Consider the following 24,659-nt stretch of genomic DNA (forward strand, 5'->3'; position numbering starts at 1 on the left):
AAACCAAGCCCATTAAAAAGTAGGCAAAAGATAGGAAGAGACACTTCTCAAAAGAAGACATTTATGCAGCCAAGAAACATATGAAAAAAACTCAACATCACTGATCATTTGATAAATACAAATCAAAACCACAATGATATACCATCTCAAGCCAGTCAGAATGGCAATTATTAAAAAGTCAAGAAACAATGGATGCTGGCAAGGTTGTGGAGAAATAGGAATGTTTTTACACTGTTGGTAGGAATGCAAATTAGTTCAACCATTGTGGAAGCAATATGGTGATTCCCCAAGGATCTAGAACCAGAAATACCATTTGACCCAGAAATCCCATTACTGGGTATATACCCAAAGGCATGCAAATCATATTACTATAAAGACACATGCACACATATGTTTGTTGCAGCACTACTTACAATAGCAAAGTCATGGAACCAACCCAACTGCCCATCAATGATAGGCTAGATAAAGAAAATGTAGTACATATAGACCATGGAGTACTATGCTCCCATAAAAAGGAATGAGATCATGTCCTTTGCAGGGATATGGATGAAGCTTGAAGCCATCCTTCTTAGCAAACTTAACACAGGAACAGAAAACCAAACACCACATGTTCTCACTCATAAATGGGAGTTGAACTATAAGAACACATGGACACAGGGAGGGGAACAATACTCACCAAGGCTTGTTGGGGAGTGGCGGGCAAGGGGAGGGAACTTAGAGGATGGGTCGATAGGTACAGCAAATCACCATGGTACACATATAACTATGTAACAAACCTGCATGTTCTGCACGTGTATCCTGGAACTTAAATTTAAAAGGACATAAAAGGAAAAAACAAAGAAAGAAAAAAGAAATATGTCTAGGGGGTAGGTACTTATTGCATTTGGACTTGTATGGTATGAATAGAGATGACAGAAATCTGACTCCAACTGGAGAGTCCCAGAACTCTGTAGAGGTGCTGAGAGGTTAGCACCTGGCAGATGTAAGAAGAGCAAATGCTATCCTTCTTGCACACAGGCATTCACAGGACTACCTGGAGTGTGGCCAAATGGAAAATTATGCTAATCAGCTGCTTGATTTGTGTTAGAGTGGAATCTAACAAGGAATAATTGTTTTGTTGTTTTTTTTAAATATTGCCAAATATCTGCTAATCACAAGATCTAAATTTCTCTTTTACTATATATCAAGAACTCGAATGATGATTAAATAAGTATAATAAAGAGTTCCAAAGTGTAACATAGCTTCATTATCAAACATTAATCCTCTTTTATTTTACCTTTTCCCTCATATAGCTCATTTTTCTGCCTATTTTACAGTTTTAAAATGTCAGTGACTATCTGGTGCCATTGTTCAAGAAAATATGAAAGTGGAATCATTCATTTTTGCATTTATGTGCCAATGTCTGAAAGTCTAAAATTTCTATTATTACAAATAAGCATCAAAGTATAAGTTAAATGAAAAGTTCACAAAAATTTGGATTAATAATGGTAAAATTAAACTAACAGTGATTTATAATGGAAGGAAAAATAAAATGAAAGCCACAACCTACACGAAGCAGGTTTTAGGATGTACTGTGTGAAGTTTGTTCTGTGCAAAACAAAAATGCCAACTGCCTGTATCTGCACAAGCAAGAGAGCCACTTTGTAACACTGCCAAGTATCATATGTCAGCAGGACTTCCAAGTACAGTACAGTACATTGAGTTGAGTTTTTGGTAAACTCTACAAACAAATTAACTTTGGTTTACACATTAAAAATTGCTAATGCTCAGTAACTCACATATTATTATAGTAACTCTTACTCATGCTCAAAACAAGAAAGAATTTTAGTTTGTTCATCAGCAGAGAGGACCTGCCTTCATTTTTTAGAAGTTAATATTAGACATACAACTTAATGATTCAAATTCCAATATCCGGTGTTTATTAATAGAATAACAAATGCATGGCAATGATCCGTATTATATAAGGCCTCTCTTTGAAGCCATTGATTGTCGCTAAACATGCATGTCCAAATTAAGATTTCCATAAATTCTGCTGCTCTGAATAAAATCTGTGTCCTTTTTTGTCTTCTGAGTGAAATCCTTCTGAAGTACCCATTTGAATCACAAACTAAGCTTGTTTTTGTTGAAAATGTAGTGGATATCTGCCTAGATTGGGGTAAGGAAGATAATTAACAAGGCATGAATTAAAATTATGATATGCATTTTTAAAAGATAAGCAAAAATATATTTTTAATTAATCACTCAACTGTAATATTATTTGACCAGTTTAAATAACTTTAAATTTACATTTGAAACATTTTGAAAGGACAGAGGATAGCTTACAAACCTATTGTAAAAGTTTAAGAGATAAATATGTAATTCACATTCCCATCTGCCATATCCAAACTATTTTCATTTTATCCAATTATTACATATTTGTTCATAAGTACATATGATTTGCTGAAGTTTTGCTTTTTTTACTTATATCATTAAAAACCATTATTTAATCTATATATTAACTCAAAATAGACGATTCTGTGGTATCATTTAGCTCCATGATGTTAGCAGTTTATAACCAGAAAGGTTCACTTCTCACTCACTCTGAATGCCTATTACAGGTTTTGGGAGCCTCTGCTTCAGAGCTTGTCAGTTAGAGATCCAGACTGAGAAAGGATGAGGGGAGAGGAGACTCACACACAGCTTCAAAGCTCTGCTTGCAGGTGAAGCACAGAACTGTCATCCACATTTGCTTGGCCACCTAACTTCAAAGGAGCAAGGAAATGCAATTTTACCACAAGCCTGGAAAGGAAGAAGAACATGTGTTTTTTTTCAGTAGTGCTAATGATTAGACTGCCTATAATTAAACATTGCATTTTCTTTTAATCTTTCTACAATCATGCATAGTGCTACAATGAATATTTTCACATAATTTTTTCTGTTATTTCTTTAGAACAAACTCCCAATAATAGAATTACTGGATCAAGAATATGAATAGTATAATGACCCAATACATATTACCTATTTCTTTTCAGTATTATAGTAAATAAATATCTTACTCTGTTAGGAGCCACTTGTTACTCATCTTGATATCTCTAGTCCTACCAGTGTCCTAGGGTACAGCCAATTAAATCTTTACTAATAAATAAGATATTACATTCTAGCTTATGATTCTGCACTTGAATTTTATTTGTCTTGAAATATCATGTCTTTAAATTGAGAAACTTAAATTATTTTAATTGAGAAAAAATATTTTGGAGAGTCATAATTGTTTAGAAATCTACAATTTTTTTATTTGCACATCAATTTGCAATGCCAAACACAGATCGTTCATAGAGGAGGTTTGGCACAATCTTATTTGTACTAGTATATATATATACACACACACACATATATACACTAGTATATATATACACACACACATAGATACACATATATATGTATATATGTGTATATACATATATATGTATATATGTAACTGAATATATATATGTGCATGTCTGTGTATAGCATTCATACACATATATATATATAAAGTATATATTAATATATACAAATGCTGCTATTTTAAGAGCAAGAAAATCATATCTAGACTTACCTAGAACTTCTTTGATAATGACACTTAGGGTTCTTACTTGCATTCAAGAAAAACAGACTGGTTAATTGAAAAAATATATATTTTGAAAGGAAACTGGGTAGCTTATTAAATTACTAGGAAGACTGGAAAAAAAAAAAAAAAACTTCAAAAAATAAGTAGAAACCCTTATAGCCAAAACCTGCCCATGTGAATATCTGCGTGAGGACTTTGCTCACCCAGACACTTTGCTGTGTCCACTGCATCCCAGACACCACGGTTGGCATACATGCCATAGTTACCATATGACATGGATGTATTTGCTGCCTTTATTCCACTCCTGCCTTTGGCAACTGAAAGGCAATGCTATTGCCTCTGCACTGTCTCTCCTTTCATTTCCTCTAGGTGCAAATGTCTAAGTGGGAATAGGTAATGAGCCAAGAATAGGTCAAATGCCCAAAACCTGGCTTCAAGAGGGGAGGCCTCGATATCTGGGATTTTCTGCTCGTATATACAGAGACCAGACCTATTCCATCAAGGTGAATGCAGGGAGGTATTCCCCCGACATAGTCAGGGAGTTCAGAAGCAGGACAGCATAAATAAATAATTACAAAACTGAAAATAAATATTGACTACAATTAGTTTAATTAGACATTTTCTGCAATTCAATTCATTTTATTCCATTCCACATCTCCCCATTCAAGCCCCATTGACACTGCTCTGTTCATTTGATCTGTCCTTTATGCTTTAAGGTTTAAAAGTTTTGCTTTTTGTTTTCTTCATATGAAGAGATTATTCATTTTAAATTTCCTTTGATGAGTCATGTGCTACTGCTTTTAGAGTTTCTGATGCACTTCCCTTTTTACATTTGATTATGTAATTCCCTAATGACATAACCAAAATCTATATAGTATATCCAAAAATGTGTTGCCAGTCTTTCAAGATATCTTCTTTCTATGGTTTGAGGGAAGAGAAACATGTAGGTAGTATTGCTAATAAGGCAGGAATGAAGATACACAAAACAACAGGTCTTTGTTCCTAAAAGTTCTCTATTGGAAAAGACCAAAAAAAAAACTCAATACAAACATACATGTAATATAAAAGAAGTAGGTACTGAATGTACTGGGCACACGAAAAAAGACTGTGATCGGTCCTACTTAGGAAAAGTTTGAGAGTGGATATTTGAGCTAAATATTTCCTTTTGTCTGAAGTCTATAATGAATAACGAGGAATAAGCATTTATAGGAAACTTTGCCACGTTGATTTCCTTAATAAAACCCCTCTAAAATATGAATTTTAGTTTAGTTTGGGGTTTTCTTTGAGACGTGGTTTCACTCTGTCACCCACACTGGAGTGCAGTGGCACAATTTCAGCTCACTGAAGCCTCCACCTGCCGGGGTTAAAGCAATTCTCCTGCCTCAGCCACCCAAGTAGCTGGGATTATGCATACACCACCTCGCAGGGCTATTTTTTGTATTTTTAGTAGAGATGGGGTTTTGCCCTGTTGCCCAGGCTCGACTTGAACTCCTGAGCTCAAGCAATCCGCCCACCTCGGCCTCCCAAAGTTCTGGGATTATAAGTGTGAGCCTATATATATATATATATTATATATATTATATATATATAACCAACAAGACCCAGATTTTTGTTCCCTTCCTTCTCCACTATCTCCTCATACTTTCTCCCACTTATTATCATTAATAATTACTTTGCAGTACAGTTTGAATTTAAAAACATTGATCTAATCCAACTATCTCAATTCTCAGAGGATGAAACTCTAGTTGAGAGACATGAAGTGATTCAAATCTTGGTTGCAAAGTCAAGTGTAAGGCAAAGATGGTGAGAACTATGAAGGATTGCTCACACCGAGACTAGGTGAAAGTGCAACACAGTGTTTAGTTAGGAATTTAATTAACTTAGGAAAATATTTGTTAGGTAAGAAAATTGGGCTCAAAAGTATGACTCCTTTAAGAAGGTATTTTCAGCTAAACTTTAAAAATTATTCTAAAACTAGAGGTTCCCTACAATGAAATGAATCACCTTACATGACAATGAATGCCTGTATGTTTGGTGTATCACTGTAGGTGATAAAATATGAGGACCAACAGTGCCTTGGAAGAAATCATTACTTTGAAGTGAAGATTCTTCTAGAAGATTCTAAGGTGAGGAGATGACATCTGACTCCTGGTCAGATGACCCATGAGAGAGCTCCATTTCTGCCACTGCCTAATTCTTTTATCTGGGGCACATCACTTACTTGTCACTAGAATATCATGATGATCACTAGAGGTTGTACATATAAATCGTAAGAATGTGTATACTATGCTTAATAATCTGAAATTTTTCTTTAGACACCCAACACTCTATCAAATATATTATTATTTAAAAATAATTGTTATGAAACTTAAAAGATTTTGAGTGTTTGAGCCACTGCAAGAATTTAACAATAACAAGAATAACAACAAAAGGGTCCCTCATCCTTTCTTTAGAAATGAATTCTCAGGTCATATATTGAGAGATTCTCTTTCAATCTCTGGAAGTCTGTTGAACTCCCATTCACTGCTGCTAAATTAGCAGTCTAACCTGTGCAGCTAATGAATAACACAATAAAGTGAGGAAAGGTTTATCATTATCTTTTCCTCATTGCCCTTATCATTTTTATTTCGTGGAGGTATAGCCTCCAACACAAATCAGCACCACTAAGCCCAACACTCTACTTTGTTGGAAGGGCAGGAATTTATACCTGTGTGTAAATAGGATCCTGTCCTTTAGAAATTATAGGAGGGACAGAACAAGATGAGAGTTTGTTTTACTCTTTTAAATCCAGAAACATGGAAGAGAGAAATAAAAAGAAAGGAAAGAAGCAAGGAAGGAAGGAAGGAAGGAAGGAAGGAAGGAAGGAAGGAAGGAAGGAAGGAAGGGAAGGAGGGAGGGAGGGAGGGAGGGAAACAGGAAGGAAAGGGAAAAGCAAAAAAAAAAAAAAGCATTTAAGAAAAGAGAACTTGAAGATGCTTGTTTTTATGAATGTATTAAATTCAATGTTTATTTTCTCCAGTGTGCAAAAATGGAACCCAGCATGTAAGGATTAGTTCAAATTGATTTGAAGGCAATCTTTTTATGAATGATCTTTCAAAGAGAAAACACGGTATGTTCTGGCACCAGGAAGGCATTGCCAGGAAGCATATTTAGCAATTTACTTTCAAAGTAGGAAATATTCATTAGATCCAAATACCAAGTAGTTTGTAGGACATGGTCATGCACAAACTTGATCCTAACACTGCTGAACATTATCTCTATCTGGTCTTAATTCGGGTGTTGCTTACAATATTGCCTTTCAGTTTTATCCCTGATAGATATTAACTCAATATATCAACATAGTGCAATTAAACTTGTTATCTTGTCCTTTAGGAACACAGAGAAAAACTATAAACAGAAGAAAATCAACAATTTGATTATTTAGTCATTTATAAGCTCTTCATGTAATATGTGAAAATAGATAAAAACTGCCACTGGTAAAACTAATAGTAACAATAAAATACATTACAGTTGCATTTTGTAAAAGAAAGGAAGAATTTTATCTTTAGAAAATTCCTAGAGTAATTAAAACTTAATCTGATTTTTTTTGCTTGAAGAAAGAGAAAAAAAGTGAAAAAAGTAATTGGATCAAAATCACACAAAGGAAATATCAAGAATCTCACTCTTAAAAAACATATTAAAACATTATGTATACTCCAGCACAATGATTTATTCAGAATTAGTTACCTATTAAAATTAAATTTCTAAAGACGCAACATGATTTGCCATTCTCACTACCACATACCTACATCTGTCAAATGTGTCTTCAACAGAAAACTACATGGAAGGGGAACATCACACACCGGGGCCTATCATGGGGAGGGGGGAGGGGGGAGGGATTGCATTGGGAGTTATACCTGATGTAAATGACGAGTTGATGGGTGCAGCACAGCAACATGGCACAAGTATACATATGTAACAAACCTGCACGTTATGCACATGTACCCTACAACTTAAAGTATAATAATAATAAATAAATTAAAAAAAAAAAAAAAGAAAAAAAAAAAGACTGTCACCGGCACATCAGTGAAAGAAATAAAAGTATTTTCCTTTACAGAAAAAAAAAATAAGGGTAATTAAAGTGCTTCTTAAATCCCAAAAAAAAAAAAAAAAAAAAAAAACTACATACCTCAAAAATCAAGATATCAGAATCATGCTTCCTGCTTTGGTAATACCCAAAGGCATGATTATCTACTGCTGGAAAAAAACACACCCTATTTTATGTGTTGCTACTGCTAACTTGGGACAGTTTTCTGTTCTGATTTCTCCCACAGTTATCTGAGCAAAGATAAGAATCAGATTATGTAGTTTCCAAGGGAAAAAAAATAACAGATTCGAACATTGTGGGAAATAGATAACCTGCTTTACAGGGAAATAAATACAAAATTGTGTATGTTTATATAACTAAGCGATAGTAACACTGGTAACATTAGAACATTAAAATAATGGCATACTTAATGTACTTAAAATTCATTTCCTTCTTTGCACCAATGATCCTATTCCAGAAACTGTTATCTATGTACAATGTAGACGAGTTCTCACATGATCACAAAGTTAATGCTATGTTAACACACACTTCCATCAAGTGGTCCTCGAAGGGAATTAAGTGGTCAGGATGCTGAGTGCCTGTAGTTCCACATTGTTCAGAGTGTGCCTTAAAACTTAGTCTTCCCTATGTATTTTTATCCATCATTTTCTCACTTCATTTCACACTGCCCTTTCTTCCAACTGAAAGCAACATAAAGTAGCAGAGCAGCAACAACGACATAAACTTGCCCATATCATTCATTGATTCATTCACACAAAAATACTTAGACTTCCTACTATGTGCTAAACACTTTTCTAAGTGCATTGTAATCATTAATAGAAAAAGTAGCCAAGGGTCGATGCCATGATGGAGCTCATATTCTGCAGGAGACTTGCAATAAATAAAGATAAATTACAGAGTAAGTTAGAAAGTTGTAAATTATTAAAAAAAAAAAAGGATGAAATTAAAAGAGATCAAGAATGCTTGTGGTATGGGCACAGTTTGTAATTCCTAATCGTGTATTTAGGATAGTTCTTTTTAATCCAGCAGGTACTTAGTAGGCGGGTGACATTTGATCAGTAAGTCAAAGAAGGTTAGTTATAGTTGATGTGGATTCACTTGTGGGAGAGCATTTCAGGCAGAGAAAACAGCCAGTGCAAAAGCCCTAAGAGGTCATTGTACAGAATTTGACTTTTACTATGGGGGAAAGAGGAAATCACTGCAAGGTTTTGAGTAGGAGAGGGATATTATCTGATTTACATTTTTAAATGATCACTTTGGTTGCTGTAATGAGACTCTAGAGGGGAAGTTAGAAGCAAAATGACAAGCTGGAAGCCGTTAAATAAAGCAGGTAAAAGGTAATAATGGCTTAAACTCAGATGGTAGAAGTGGAGATGGTGAGAAATGACTAGATTCCAGGAAATAAGTGGTTGTGAGAAAAAATTTTAAAATTGTATTATTTGGAATTCGTAAAGATGACCGTAATAAACACAAAGTAGAACTTTGAGTTACTGATTCTATTTTTGCGGTCAATCGCATGAATGTTGTTGGAAAAATCAAAACCAACTTCACTTGTGCGTGGTCCAAAGCTTTAAACATTTTGAATCAAATAGAATTTCTTACCATCAGAATATGGAATCATTTCTTATTTTAAGTAATTTCCCAGTAGTTCCTATGTGGCAGGCACAATGATACTGAAGGTATAAAAGGACAAATCAAAAGTAGCTCCAGTATGCTTCGGTAAAGAACAAAAATTATTTAAATAAGCAAGATAAATAGTGATGTTATTCTGGCGCTAGAAGTTTGAAGAGGATACTTTAGAGAACAAAGAGGAGCAGGATGCTTAGTGATAGAGGGGGAAGGTGTGAAGGGGAATTTAATAAGAATTCTTTGGGTATGATACCCTTGAAAAGAGTCTTAAAATGTGAATAATATTCTCTACAATGATCGGTGTATTTGGGAAGGAAAAAGGAATGTAAACACAACACAGAAAAATGACCTGGAAGGTACTTTGAAACAAGTGTAGGTAGTTTGGTGATTGAAGCATAGAATTGTTGGAAGACAATTCTCCAGGGGCTTCTGCTGTTTCTGTGCATCACGCAAAAGAAGCATTAATTGCACATTTTTTTCAGAACTACTTTTTCAAGGATCCTTTTATAGCAAATAACATTAGAAGATAGAGATTGTGATTCCTTCCAGAACAAATGGCTAGTTTGTGTATAGCTTTGGAAAATACAGACAGTGTCTTCTGGGAAGGCATGCTTATTATCCAGTATAAAAGATTCGTGTTCCCTGGCTTCAGAGTTCCTCTGCTATGCTACAAGCCCACTCTGTGAGCAGCATCCACCTGGGATCCCTCCATAATATCCCCATGGGACTTGGGGGACAAAAGGAGCTGGTGCATACTTGAAACTCACACTGCTCACTGGGCCTTGATTTCTAATAAAGTTCTTTATCTCATATAAAGTCAGGAAAGAGTCCACATGACCATTCTCATTTCTGACACCAATGTAAAGTTTCAGGGTCACTCAGATGACCCTCAGTTTTGAACCTTTTCTGGAAGGACTCACAGAACTCACTGAAAGCAGTTATATTATGGTGTATTACAGCAAAAATAAAAATGGAGGTTAGAATCAGCCAAGAGAAGACATGCATGGGGCAGAGTGCAAGAGCACTCCAAACGTGGGGCTTCCAGTTATGTTTTACCAGGGGAGTCACAGACAGCATTCACCCCTCCAGTAATGATGTGTATGCACTTATTGCCAACCTGAGCCTCAGTGCCAACGTCTTTATTGAGGTTGCACCACGTTGATATGGTTTACTGTCCATGTGGTTGGCCTCAGTCTCCAGGCCCTGTGGAAATTTAGATAATACAACATGACCCCAAATCCCCCCTATAAAGTAGGTTGTTACACTGTCTGGCATCTTCCGATGCCCCCGGGTAAACGAAGATACTTTAATCTGGCAGCACATTCCAAGTGTTTAGAGATTACCTCCCAGGAGCTGAGGGAAAAACCAGACCTCCGTTTGCAGAAGGTTAAATTCTTTACTGTACACGCTAGCCTGGGGCTCTCATGTTTTCTCTCAGTAGCCATGAAACTGTGGCAGGCTAACTTAGCTTGCAAATAGGGTAAAATCTCAGATCCTACACAGGTTTTGACAGGAATATAAACAAAAATTTATTAGGAACTGTGCCTAGGAAAAAAGGTAATCAAGGGCCATATCATGGATTCTTTTTATCCTTACTAAATGGTTGAATTTTATTCTTCAGTTCATTAAAAGTGTATGTGTTTAGAACACCAGTCCACATTAGAAATATTATTTTTTAACCATCACATAACATCTCTCTCTCTATATATATATATACATATATATATAACCATTTTATATATACACACCTTATGCGTATATATGTATAGCCATATATATAATGGCAAAGTTTGTAATTAGAATGATTCAAGTTTATGAGTTTTTAGAGATAGTATTCTAGAAAACTAGAGGGTGAAGGCATTGAAGATATTGGCAAGAAAGATATTGATTAATGATCCAGACTATCAGGTGGATCAGAGAGTCATGAAGGGATGCCTACTAATGTTAGTGGAGAAAAAGATGGGTACAGGACAATAGAAGACAAAGAGCAGGTATGAAAGGAATAAAGGAGAGAGTTATGGACTGACAGAAGAATGTAATGAATTACTGATTTGCTAGAGTTTAACGCTTCATAAATGGGTCAGCTAAACTAATAACAACATTTACTTCAAAAGAGTTGGTTCCAAGTTAAGATTGACTATGAGCAAAATTTTACGCCAGAAACAACATAGTAAACTTGAAACCGGCATGAGCCATATACATGTGAGGCATTATCAAACAATGAAAAGAATACATGCTAGAAGCCAAAATTCTAAATGAATAGAGGAGAGTGAAGCTGGCAAGTGATGGGATGGAAGTGTTACATAGCATGACAAGAACCCCAAAGAATGAAGGATAGAAAAGTAATTATCTGCAATTTTCAATTGAGAGTTGGATTGATACCCATATTTCCCCTATGTTGTATGAAAGATTCAACAACTTTGATTTCAGTGGACTTCAAGGGAAAGGTCGTCAAATTTAAAAAGATCCAGGTTTGAAAATAGAAAAGGAATGAGTGAGGAGAGGGGATGTTAGATATTCTCTGAAGAACACTAGACACATAAGAATGTAGGAATGTGTGCTAACAGTGAACCTGGCTTGCACTAATCATCAATATTGTGACAGTTAATTTTCTGTGTCAACTTCCCTGGGTCACAGGATGCCCAGATATTTGGTTAAACATTATTTTGGATGTTCCTATGTGGATGTTTCTGGATGATACTGACATTTGAATCGGTAGACTGAGTAAAGAAGATTGTCCTTCTAATGTGGGTAGTCCTTATCCAATTTGTTGAAGGCCGGAATAGAAAAAAACAATGGGCTCACTAAGGGATAATTCACTCTCTCTGCCTGCTTCATTGTCTTTGACCTGGGACATCCGTCTTGGCTTTGGACTCAGATTCAGACTGGAACTCCACCATCAGCGCTCCTGTCTCTTAACATACCAACTACGGATGATGGAACTTCTACTACTGGTTCTGTTTCTCTAAGAACCAGACAAATAGGAATGGGGAGATGTCATCATGGAAGGCACAATGATAGAAAGACTGGAGAAAGAGGTACATCAAAGAAAATGAATGAGAGGTCACGTTACTATGTGACGCCAAGAATGAGAGGCCTACTAAGACTGACTTTCTGCAAGCTTCTAAGCTCACTAAGCACATGGTCCTAGTTGCAGACTAAGTGTTATTGAGTAACCAGAGTTTAATCTTCATCAAAGTTCTAAATAGGATAGTACTAAAAGGATGAGCTGGTTTCCTAGATGTCATCTCCTGGTTAAATTATCTGACACAGTATCTTGGTTGTCTTAGCATTAACAGTAGAAAGTATAGTGTCCTGGTGTGAGAAGGTCAAACATCTCCCATGGCAAAGGGAGAAAAATATATACTTTAAAAAGAATCACTGCTACTAGAAGCACACATAATGCTTAATTTATTGAATAATTCAGGAATGTGATAATATCCACCTGAAATAATCAGACTAAAGAGGAATTAAAGACATTAAGTGGGGAAACAGATTAAAATGAGAGACAGTTTTCTTAAGTGGGATGTTACTAAGGAAACTGAACCATACATCTTCCTAAGTCCTTCTATTTCTACTTATATTTGAGAGCCGTAATGTGGCTCTTTGAATTATGTGACTATGTTATGCACAGAACTGTGATCCCTAAGGAGATCTCGGCTTAAGCAAAAGCAGATCATTAAGCATCAGGCTAACAACGAAATGGCATTGCTTCACTTTCAATTAGCAAATTGTCCCTGCAGACTTGACATTCCTAAGTACATTAAGAGGTTCAAGTAAGGCCTGCCAGGGAAAGAAAAAAAGCAAAGAGAAGGATTAAGAACTAACATTTAATGAAGTTCTTAACCTTTCTTGTTTCATAAACCTCTAGTGAATCCTATGATCTCCTTATCACGGTAATGCATAAAAATGCAGAGGATTACAAAAGAATTCAAGTACACTGAAATGCAGTCATTAAAATATATTTTTAAATAGTGATGTTCTAATATGTGTGCTTTTTTGTTAAGACATCAAATAATAAAATATAGTGGCATCTCTAATAATTACCATAATTTTGAAGTGGTAGTATGTATAAGAAATATTTTAGGCACCTGCCACAGAAATAATGTGATATAAAAGTATCTGTGACTTCTGTTAGTGACAAAAATCACAGGTAGTAATAATATAGCTTGAACGTATTTTTGGATTATATAAATGATGTAATAAATGATCAGTTTCACTTAGAGGTTAAGAAAAATACAGATATAATTTTTCCCATGCAACACATGTACTCTCTGAATTCTATCCATTAACTGCAAAGAAGTTAAAAAGAAAGCCCACTGAAAGGAGTCTCTTCTGTGCCAGCTTTTGTGCTATAGAAGACACAAAATGATTGAGAACTTAGCCTTGGCTTCAGGCATATTAAAATCTAACAAAGTAACCTAGAGTGTAGTGATCTAGTTAATAAAGAATAAGACAATCTTCTTGTAAAATTAACAACAGGGATATTATATGCTCCAGATAGTCTATCTGAATATGCATTTAAGACTCTAGACCTAGAGAAACTGTCTTACATGTACACCAGGGGCAATTATGTTATTACAGTATTCTTAGCAAAATTATAAAGCTGTAAACAACCCAATAAATAAATAAAAAAGATCAATAAAAAGAGGTTTTATATAAAGTGGGATTTATTAATGAGATGAAACATTACATGTTAAATGATAAAATATTGGCTGTGATACTGGCATGATAGTGATATAGGTATTGACATTAATGGTCATAGCTACACTATTCATGTAGGTATCAACATTATAGTAATATCTATGGAACCCATGGGGAAATCGCTAAGACATAACACGCGGGAGGAAAAAAGCAAGCAAAAGGATGGTGCAGACAGTATAATTCATTCATATAATTTAAAAAATCAAAATCACCTCGTCTCTACTAAAAATACAAAAAATTAGCTGGGAGTGGTGGCGGGCGCCTGTAGTCCCAGCTACTCAGGAGGCTGAGGCAGGAGAATGGCGTGAACCCAGGATGCGGAGCTTGCAGTGAGCCGAGATCGCGTCACTGCACTCCAGCCTGGGCGACAGAGCGAGACTCTGTCTCAAAAAAAAAAAAAAAAAAAAAAAAAAAAAAAATCAAAGTCAAAACAATGCTATTTATTTCTTATGGAATCCAGCCACTATCCGGGGGAATGATGGGACTAAGGATGCTATGGTAAAGTGACTTTAGCAATATTTGTAAAACAATATAGTAAAATATTGATAAGTATTTATTCTGGGATGTAGAAATACGGATATTTGTTATAAGATCTGAGGAGTAGATCAGAAGGAATAATGTCAAAAGTCTGATGGTTCAAAAAAAATAAAGATGAAGAAGAAAAGAAACTTTCCATTAGAGGCCCCAGTGCTTGGTCTAGGGACTTGCAGAGGCAGAATACATAACACAAGGCTGTTTCTTACAGGCAACTGGGATTTTAAGGAATCATAGTACCACTACAAAATGTGATTACTAATGATATTTGAATGCTCTATTTTCATGGAATATAAATGTGATTTAAAATATGGGTGGGTGACAAACTATAATAATAATTTTTTTTTTTACAAATCATTATTGCATGCAGTGGGCTTTGTAAACATTTAATCCTGACAGAAATCCAATTAGAGTTCTTTTACAGATTAGGATACTCAGATCAGATAGGTTTGATGACTTGCCAAAGCTCGTACAGCATATGGTAAGAGATAAGAAGTAAACTCATGCAGACACTCCAGAGCTCATGCTCCCAAGCACAGTTCCGTGCATGTGCGGGCACACCCATGATCGACCAGGACTCACAGCTCGCAAGGAAGGAATCAGTGATATGTGGAAAGCTCGAGGTTGCATCTTTTCTGCCGTCAAATTTTTATTGAGTGACTATTCTATGCTAGGTTCCAGCTTAGGAGGTTTTATGTATATGTGCTATTTCTTAATCATTAAAAAATACTTTTGAAAAACTACCATTTGCAAGATACCATGAAAAAATGCTGATACAAATAAAGATGAATAAAGCATGGGGCCTGAGTTGAAGGAGATTGTAATCTAGAGCAGAAACCAACATATAAACTGCTAATAATATTACATGCCTTAACCAATTTGTTGAAAATTTGTCAAAGAAGTTTACAATAAAATTTAAGGTGGAAATAAAATCTTTGCCATAGTAAAACGGCAAAGCCCAATACTGAGGGGGAAAATATGATATATAGGTATAAAAAGAAAAATAAGAGTTACTAAATAATTCTTAGAAAAAATGATGTGCACAGGTACCCTAGAACTTAAAGTATAATAATAAAAATAAATAAATAAATAAATAAAAAGGGGGGGGAAGAATGGCCATTATTAAAAAGTCAAAAAACAATAGATGTTGGCATGGGTGTGGTGAAAAAGGAACGCTTACACAGTGCTGGTAGGAATGTAAATTAGTACTACCTATATGGAAAGCAGTATGGAGATTTCTTTTTTTTCTTCTTCCTTTTTTCTTTTTCTTTTTTTTTTTTTTTTTTTTTTTGAGACGGAGTTTCGCTCTTGTTGCCCAGGCTGGAGTGCAGTGGCACAATCTGGGCTCACCACAACCTCCGCCTCACGGGATCAAGAGATTCTCCTGCCTCAGCCTCCTGAGTAGCTGGGATTGCAGGCAGCACACACCACCACTCCCAGCTAATTCTGTATTTTTAGTAGACACGAGGTTTCTCCATGTTGGTCAGGCTGGTCTCCAACTCTGCCCTGAGGTGGTCCTCCCACCTCGGCCTCTCAAAGTGCTGGGATTACAGGCATGAGCCATCGCGCCCAGCCTGAGATTTTTAAAGAACTAAAAGTAGATCCACCATTCTGTCCAGCAATCCCACTACTGGGTATCTACCTAAAGGAAAATAAGTCATTTTATGAAAAAGACACCTGCGCACATACGTTTATTGCAGCAAAATGCACAATTGTAAATATATGGAACCAACCTAAGTACCTATCGACCAATGTGTGGATAAAGAAAATACGGTATATATACATCATGGAATACTACTCAGCCATAAAAAATAATAAAATAATGTCTTTTTCAGGAAAAAAAAAGAAGAAAAATGATGATTTCTAGAAGCCAACAAGGGTTTTTATTTTAAGAAAAGAGTTATCATAACAGGGCTATGTTATAACAAGCAGTTTGATTTAACTAAATACTTAGTCAAATTCACCTTAAGGACCAATGGAGTGTCAGATGTCACGATCCATCAAAAGGGACAGTCCTCTTATAGAAGCTTCTAGCATAGTTTCTGAAATAAAAACAAAAACAAACAAAATTCTTCAACCACATATATTCACTAAACAATTCAGATTCAAGTAAATAACAAATAAATTTCCATTAAAATTTGAATATGACACTTAAAATGTCCATAGGTGGTTTGAAAAGTTAGTACCATTTCATAAAGAACTTAAAAATCATAATATTTATTAGGGAAACGTTTTGATGGATTTCCCTATTAGAGAGGTTTTCTAAAAGGTATAATGGTGATTGAAAATATTTTAAAACAGTATGTTTAAAAATGCTTTTTAAAATAGTATAATCAAATGTTTAACTAAAAGTAAAATACTAAAATTATATTCCCCAAAACAACTTTTCATAAAAATCTGTAGATCCTTATCTAAGACATTTGCATATTTGTTTCTAATTTTATACTCCACATTTATGTATATTTTAAATTTCAGCCCCCCCAAAAAATCATACAGCCTGATGGTTATTGATCCTCAAGCCCTCCAAAGACTGTGTAGACACACTGAACATAACTGCTTTGTTTGTATCAAATGGGACTTTTTGTTTCTTAAAGAATGAGTAACACTCATTGTTTTGCTTTTTCAATTTGATGATTTCTGGTTTTTATTTATATCTTTGATAGAAAAGCCAATTTAAAATAGTGAAATTTTCCTACCATACCAGTAATGTAGAAATATGTCTATTGAATGGAAAATGAGTAGGATGATGATAATTAAAAATGCAAGCCTTTACTTACTTGTTAATTCATCCAACAATGTAATGAGTACCTACTACCTGCAAGGTAATGAATTGCACGTATACAAATAAGTCAGAAATAGCTCCGGCCCTCATGGAAAATTTCATATTGTTACTATGTTTTTTGCCTTTGGTTTATGCCTGTTATTTCCATGATAATTAACTGCTCTTATAAAATCAGAGTATATTACTCACTTTTGTATCAACATAAAGATGTAAATCCAGCCTAGTAAATTCAGGTAAAACAGAGCAAAACCAACATTTGTTCTTAAAATGGAACTATAAATTCTGAGATATTCTCATAATTCAAACTATTCCTGCTTATTTTCCAGAAACATCTAAAAGCCCACAAGAAATAGGTTTTCAGCATCTGAGGCTGTGTTAATATTCATCCTCATAGCAATTTACAAATTTTTCTAAAGTTTCTTCCACCAAAGTTTCTGAATAATAAGAAAGGGAGGTTTTATGGTTAAGTAATGTGGGGAAAGAATGTGTTGAAATCATTTAAACCAGTATATTTACTATATAATGTCTCAGACCTTTGAATATGCTAATGTGTATTGTAACTCCAAACAAAGTACATCAAGTGCAGAATGTAGCATTTCATCAACTTATTTGACTTTGAAACTCTTTATTCAAATTCTACAAGTACTATTTCTGAGAAATACATTTTGAGGGAAAAATAGGCTAGCTAAGCACTTAGGAAATTGATGCATTCTAAGAGCAAACATAGTTTCACTAAGAAGTCATTTCAGTCAAGCCATTTCTAGTTTTAGATTACTGAACTGTTGTGCCTAGAGTATCAGAAAGCACATTTGAATTTCAGCAAAGTATTTTTTCATGACAGCAGGAAACGTGGGCAGATGACAGTTTGATTATTTGCCATCGCATCAGGTGAAATGAATTAATGCAAATTAATGAATTCATTATTGTTTATGAATGTCCAGTTTGTGAACTGACCTTGTAATCCTCAGTCTTCATGAGAAGATAGATGAATTATCACTAAATCTGCAGGAAACAGCTGATATACCAGTTCAGTTGAGAAACTATTTTTTTCTGTAAATGACAAGAGAGTACATATCTTAAGTTTTGTGGGTCATACAGTCTTTGTCATAAGTACTTCCCTGTTACAGCAGAAATGCAACCGTGGATAGTTTATAAACAAATGAGCATGATTGTATTACAATGCAACTTTGTTTACAGAACAGGCAGTGAACAGGATTTGGTCCACAGGCCGTAGTTTTCTAACCCTTTTATTAGTTGTCAGAGATGGACAAAAAGAATCAGTGGTCTGGCACAATAGGCTAGATCAATGAAAATGAAATTTAACAGATTTAACATTTGTTTTTGCATTTCAAGCCAATAATTCAACTTCATAAGTACTGGAAAAAGATGGATGGCTTAATAGTACAGATTTAACATAACTGGAAGCTCAATGTTCCTCTATTTAATGTATCTCCCAAGGAAGACAGTGCTACATCTGTAGCACCAGAGAAGCACCAAATAAAACATTGCCTGGGTCAAACTATACTTTGAGTGTTGGATCAAATTCTAGATCATCCATTTGAAAAGTGCTTTGCAAACAGGAGAGCATACACAAGAGAATGGTTGTTGTCCTGAGACAATAAGGCATGTTACAAGATAAATTGTTTTAAAGAAAGGGATGATTTAATCTGGAGAATGGAAGACTTCAGTGTACCATACATCTGTCTTCAGGCATGCTAACCAAGATGGATTAGATTCCTCAGTTTTTCCCGAAGTCAAACTGGGAATCATTAAATGTTGAAAAAGTAGGGCAAAATTTAGGTTCAACAAAAGAAAGAAATTTTTAAACAAATGTAGCTGTCCGCCAATGAAATAGATAGATGTATTTTCCCTATGAAGGTGTGTTTGTCTATTTGCATACTGCTTTAAAGACATACCCAACACTGGGTAATTTATAAAGAGAAGAGGTTTAATTGACTCATGGTTCCACATGGCTGGGAAGCCCTCTAGAAACTTATAATTATGGCAGAAGGCAAGAGAGAATAAGTTTGTGTCAGTACAGGAAAAACTACCATTTATAAAACCATCATAACTCATGAGAAGTCACAGACTATTATGATAACCGCATGGGGGCACCCACCTGCATAATCCAATCACTTCCCAGATCTCTCCATAAACACCTGAGGATCACAATTCAGATGAGATTTGGGTGGGGAAACAAGCCCTAACTGTATCAGGAGGAAACTTTCAGGTATTGATGAAGTTTCTCTGATCACTTGGGGAGACATTACAGAGTGATTCAATTACTAATTAGGAGATTGGTGCTCATAGATTATTTTCAACTCTAAAAATCTCTAACTTTACAGTGGTGAAATTCAAGTCATCAATTCTCTTAATCATGCAATTTTTAAGCTAAGGTTTTAAACTAAGTTTTAAGTTCTAGACTGAATGTCAATAAATTCCTTTGCTAATTTGAATTAGAATTTTACCTCTATTATATGTCTTGCACTTGTTAACTTTTTAGTACAATGTCTAATCAGGTTTAAAATAAAATGTTTATGATGAAGCATAATAAAATATTGGACATTAATACTGGTATTTATAATGGTTAACAGTAACTGTGATTGATTAAGGAGAACAGCATGCCCTTGGTTTCTCTTTTGGTTTTAGTATTTAAAATGCAATATGACTTTTTAAAAAGCAATCTATGCAGAAAATGTGTAAATGTTTGATGTGTAATGTGTAAATGATGAGAAACTGCTATCTCACCATCAAGTTGCGATCGAGCTAAGCTACAAATAGAAACATTGATTACAATAAGACTTTGAACTGACCTTGTTCTGCAGGCAGATTTTGCATCAGTGTTCTTTGCAGTGTCTACTGGTATATCTGAAACATTTATTCTTGTAGTTTGACAATTTGTGCATGTTCAATTAATGATTAAATCAATATGATTAATTCAACCTGCACAAATTTTCAAATTAGAAGAAGAAAAGTTGAAATTAATGTTGAAATTATTATTGTGTGATAGCTGTATAAGTTAGCTACCTGTGGTTAGCATTCTTACAATTTCTCTCTCCCTCAGCCCTAGCATATCTTTCTGTCTTTATCTCACTGAAAAGTACTACGAAGTTTAGCGAGTATTTACTTTCGGTATAACTTATCCATTTAAATTATAACTTATCCATTTAAGTTATAAATTAGTTTTAACTTGTGAATTCAAAGACATGAGAGTTGAAAAAACTTCACAGAAAAAGAAAATCCTTGGAAAAGCCTATAAAATACAGAGAAGAAATATGTTCCCTTAAAAGGAAGAGGCGAAAGTGTTATTTTTAAGTTGAAATAGTATTTTCCCCCGAATCTGCAACAGAGGAAGTATCCCATTAGAGGAAGTTTACAAAGTAAAACATTTTTCTTCTCTAGATAAAAGTCAGTCGACGATAAGAAGATAATCAGAATGAATCTGCATACTTCTTAGCTGTTTTCATTAAAACTGCACATGGCCTATAAATGGAATGGAGGGAATTGTCTCTTTTAATTGGCTGAATGATTCTTTATTCTCCTATGTAGGTGTCAGCATGTGGCAAGGGGCACATTCGGTGACACAGTGTTGAGTATAGAAATGGTATTATCTTGCTGTTCAAAGGAAAGTTCAGTAAAAAAAAATCACAAAATTAAAAATAGAAAATATGGTTACGTTATTTTTATCTATCTTCTCTTTAATCACTGAGAAATAAAATTGTTCAAAACAATACTGAAAACATCTTGGATAATGTGAGGAATACATGAAGGTATGAATGTTCTTTGCGTGAATATTGTTGGCTATGATGGCTCATTCTACTTCTGGATTATAACATGCTTCTTTAGGTCTTAGTATTATTGGTTTGTTTTAAATTTTGTCATCTGGCTGCACTGTATAAAACTTACTTAACGGAATCTTTTCATATTTTAGTATTGTATATCATTTAAATACATGATAAAGATATTCTCAATACAATTTTTATTTCTAAAATAATGTCAAAAAAGTATATTTAGTATAAGTAAACATTATGCTCCATTAAAAACAGTTAACCTTTTCATAAACTTGCCTGGTAAAATTATTTTATCACCATTTTCTTATTGAAAACCGGTTTTTGGAGGATATTGTTCTGATAGATATTAATAAAGATGCCACTATATCAAAGTGTTCCATGGCCATCTTCTTGAAAATTTACAGTATTAGATTCCAGGGAGCCCTATATGTTTAACTTTATTTCTTCCCATAATTCCCAGGCTTATTTTAGGGATAAACATTATTTAAAAGTCTTCAGTTTAGAAAAACTAAAACAAAAAAGCCCTTTTTCTGTAATAAATTGAATTCATTTACTGAGATATTCTGTCTAAATCAGGATAAGCAATGCTAGCTGTTATAATAAAGAACCCTAAAATTACAGTGGTTTAGTATGTGAAATGTTTATTTCTTGTTAGCACAAAATCCAAAGTCAATGAGCTTCATCCAGCGTCTCTTGTAGGTGGCTCTTCTCTAAACAGTGTATCAGAGATTTGATATCCTTCTATCTCCAACTTCTTAGAGTTCTTTGCTTAAGAACCCAATCAACTAGAGAAAAAGCATGGAAAATTTCATAGGATGACTTTTGCTTAAGAACCCAGCAAACTAGAGAAAAAGCATGGGAGATTATATAGGATGTTTCATGTCTGGGCATGGAAATGCAGGAGTATGTCACTTTTCCTCATGTTACATGGGCCAAAACCTAATCACACTGATCCATTTAGATACAGGGAAGACTAGAAAATATAGATTACTGTGACTTAAGGAGTGTAAGAGAACTGGATATTTGTAAATATTGACAAAAATTGTTTATGCTGATTCTGTAAATTATGGTTCAATCAGTATTTAAAGTGTAAATGCTGTCTTTGGAAAGTGTAACAGTATCAAACCATTTGTAACTCAAAGGTCAAGAAGAAATTATTTTTAGATCTTATATATATTCTCATTACTTTTTAACATATTGTATGCATGTATAGTAATTTCAAGTCCAAATTTTAAAAACTTTTTAATAAAATTTCTTGACTATAACATATCTAATAGCATTCTTTAGAAATACCCAATAAATTATCATGGCAATTATCAATATTTAAATTATCATGGCCATTTTGATCATAGCAATTAACTGATTTGGGAAGTCAAATTAATTTAGATACAACATATAATATGAACGAATAATTACAAAAGAGTCTAAGGACATGTTGTTTATGGATATACATATACACACACCATTTATTTAAATGGATAACCATAATATATTATATGGCTAATTGTTTTAATGTTGGTAATATGTGACTTCATCCATTCTAAGAATTAAATAATTACATAAAGAACATATGCACAAAGCAAACTCAAGTGAAAAATATTTTTAAAGTCTAACCAAAATTACCAAAAGGGAAAAAAATAAGTAGTTTTGTCAGTAAATGTTTATCTTTTTGTTTTCACTAAGGGGATTCACTAAAAAATTAACTTACTATTTATATGTTGTGACATAATCAAAAGCTTGTAACCCTAATGAAGTGGAAAATAATAATAATAAAAATCGAGAAACAACATATCTTCAGTGTGGCCCTGGGCTGATGCTTCTTATATCACCTTTAAAAACCTTGTCCACAAATCATCAGCCTTATGCAGATCACAATAAAATCAGCAGGACCTTATGCCCTACTTTACTGAGATTGGGGTCTCTTACATAGGGCCATCAACTAACAAAGAAAAAAACTACCCATTTAATTTACAAATACACACACACAAACACACACACACAAACACACACACACACCTCTGTATATTCACTTTCTCTATGAAAAAGAAATGGTATTCTAATATGTAGTTCATCTTCCTGTACTCTGTGTCTCTCACTGTTTGAGAACTTTGTTATTCAACTATACTTTCTCTTATATCTTCTAACTCTGTGACTTTCTTATGCATTGTCTTCCTAAATGCTCAGGTATCTTCATCCAATAAATAGATTCATGCAATCCTTCAGCTCTGCTGTTTCTTCAAGCTCTCAGTCTTTTTCTCCCTGGTAAAATTAGTTGAAAGGTATTGACCTCCAATACTCCTGGCACCACACCACTCCCTCTTTCCATTACTTTCCTATGCTCTGTCTTCTTCTCTGTTTATCTAGTAAAGCTCTTCCTGCTAATGTACCTACAGCTTCCAAATCTCCAAGCCATAAAGATTTTAACAGTTCTTTCCAACCTTATTCTCTCTATGGTTTATCTTTCCCTGGCCTCTATGACAGAAGATCATTTTGTTTTTTTTTTTTCCAAACAATTTTAGCATTTCCTTTTTGTATTTTGTTTTTATTTGTTTTAATTGGGGACAAGGTCTCACTCTGTCACCCAGGCTGGAATGCAGTGGCATGATCATAGCTCACTGCAGTCTTGAGCTCCTGGGCTAAAGCAATCCTCCCACCTCAGCCTCCTGAATAGCTGAGACTACAGGTGCATGCCAACACACCTGGCTAATTTCTTTCTATTTTTTGTAGAGAGGGGGTCTTACTATGTTGCCCAGGCTGGTCTTAAACTCTGACCTCAAGTTATTCTCCTGCATTGGCCTCCCAAAGTGCTGGGATTACAAGCATGAGCCACTGTGCCTGGCCTGCCATTTCTTTTCTGAGTGCTGTGTAAGTTCACTTTTTCTCACCCCACCTCCATTTAAACATATTTCTCAGAGTTTACTCTCTCAGTATGCGTGTTTTTCACTCCTTGCCCTAGCTCTTAGGTTCTCATCTATTTTTATTGCCTTTAGTAATCTTATCTACAAAAATGACCCCCTCATCCATGGGTCTGGTCCAGATGTCCTCTTTCCCAAGTTCTAAATATACAATTTAAAGAGAGTGCTACTCCTTGTCTCCTGGATGCCTCCATTGCAACCACAACTGAACGTGACCAAAGAAAACTGCACTTCGTCCCTCAGAGAGGAGCTCCTCCTTCTAATCTGCTTCTTTTAAAGATGCCCCTATTTGTTCATTCACCCAGTCAAAACACTGTCATTTTTGACTTGTCCATCGTCGACCGTGTTCACATAATTGAGAAGTCTGTAGAGGGTATGTCCACAATGCTTTTCAATCCCACTTAAACTACAATGCTTACTGCAAATCCTCATCAATTGCCCTTTTGCCTGCAGGCCTTTCTGCTCTAATCCACTGAAAGCACCAGTGCCCAGTTATTTTTATTTTTTTGGAAGTTACTAGGTCTCTCCTTAATGACACTCAATTACATCTTTGAGTACATATAATTGAATATTTAAGTCCTCTACTAGGTGGACTTCATCTCCCCTTCCAGCTTTATATCCCGATGCTCCC

General features: G+C 34.7%; 1 long non-coding RNA gene across 1 annotated transcript in view; it reads right to left on the reverse strand.

Moving 5' to 3' along the window:
* Window positions 1-1,901: 1,901 nt before the first annotated feature.
* The window catches only part of LOC144340929 (uncharacterized), a 167,319-nt gene continuing 144,561 nt past the window's right edge, over window positions 1,902-24,659 (reverse strand). The window contains exons 3-6 of the long non-coding RNA XR_013417481.1: window positions 18,277-18,372; window positions 16,505-16,582; window positions 2,580-2,778; window positions 1,902-2,145 (exon numbers count right to left, since the gene is read on the reverse strand). This is a non-coding gene — a long non-coding RNA (uncharacterized LOC144340929). The remainder of the gene's footprint in view (window positions 2,146-2,579; window positions 2,779-16,504; window positions 16,583-18,276; window positions 18,373-24,659) is intronic.

Source organism: Macaca mulatta, chromosome 5 (genome assembly GCF_049350105.2).
Source record: "Macaca mulatta isolate MMU2019108-1 chromosome 5, T2T-MMU8v2.0, whole genome shotgun sequence".
In the NCBI taxonomy this organism is placed as follows: Eukaryota; Metazoa; Chordata; class Mammalia; order Primates; family Cercopithecidae; genus Macaca; species Macaca mulatta.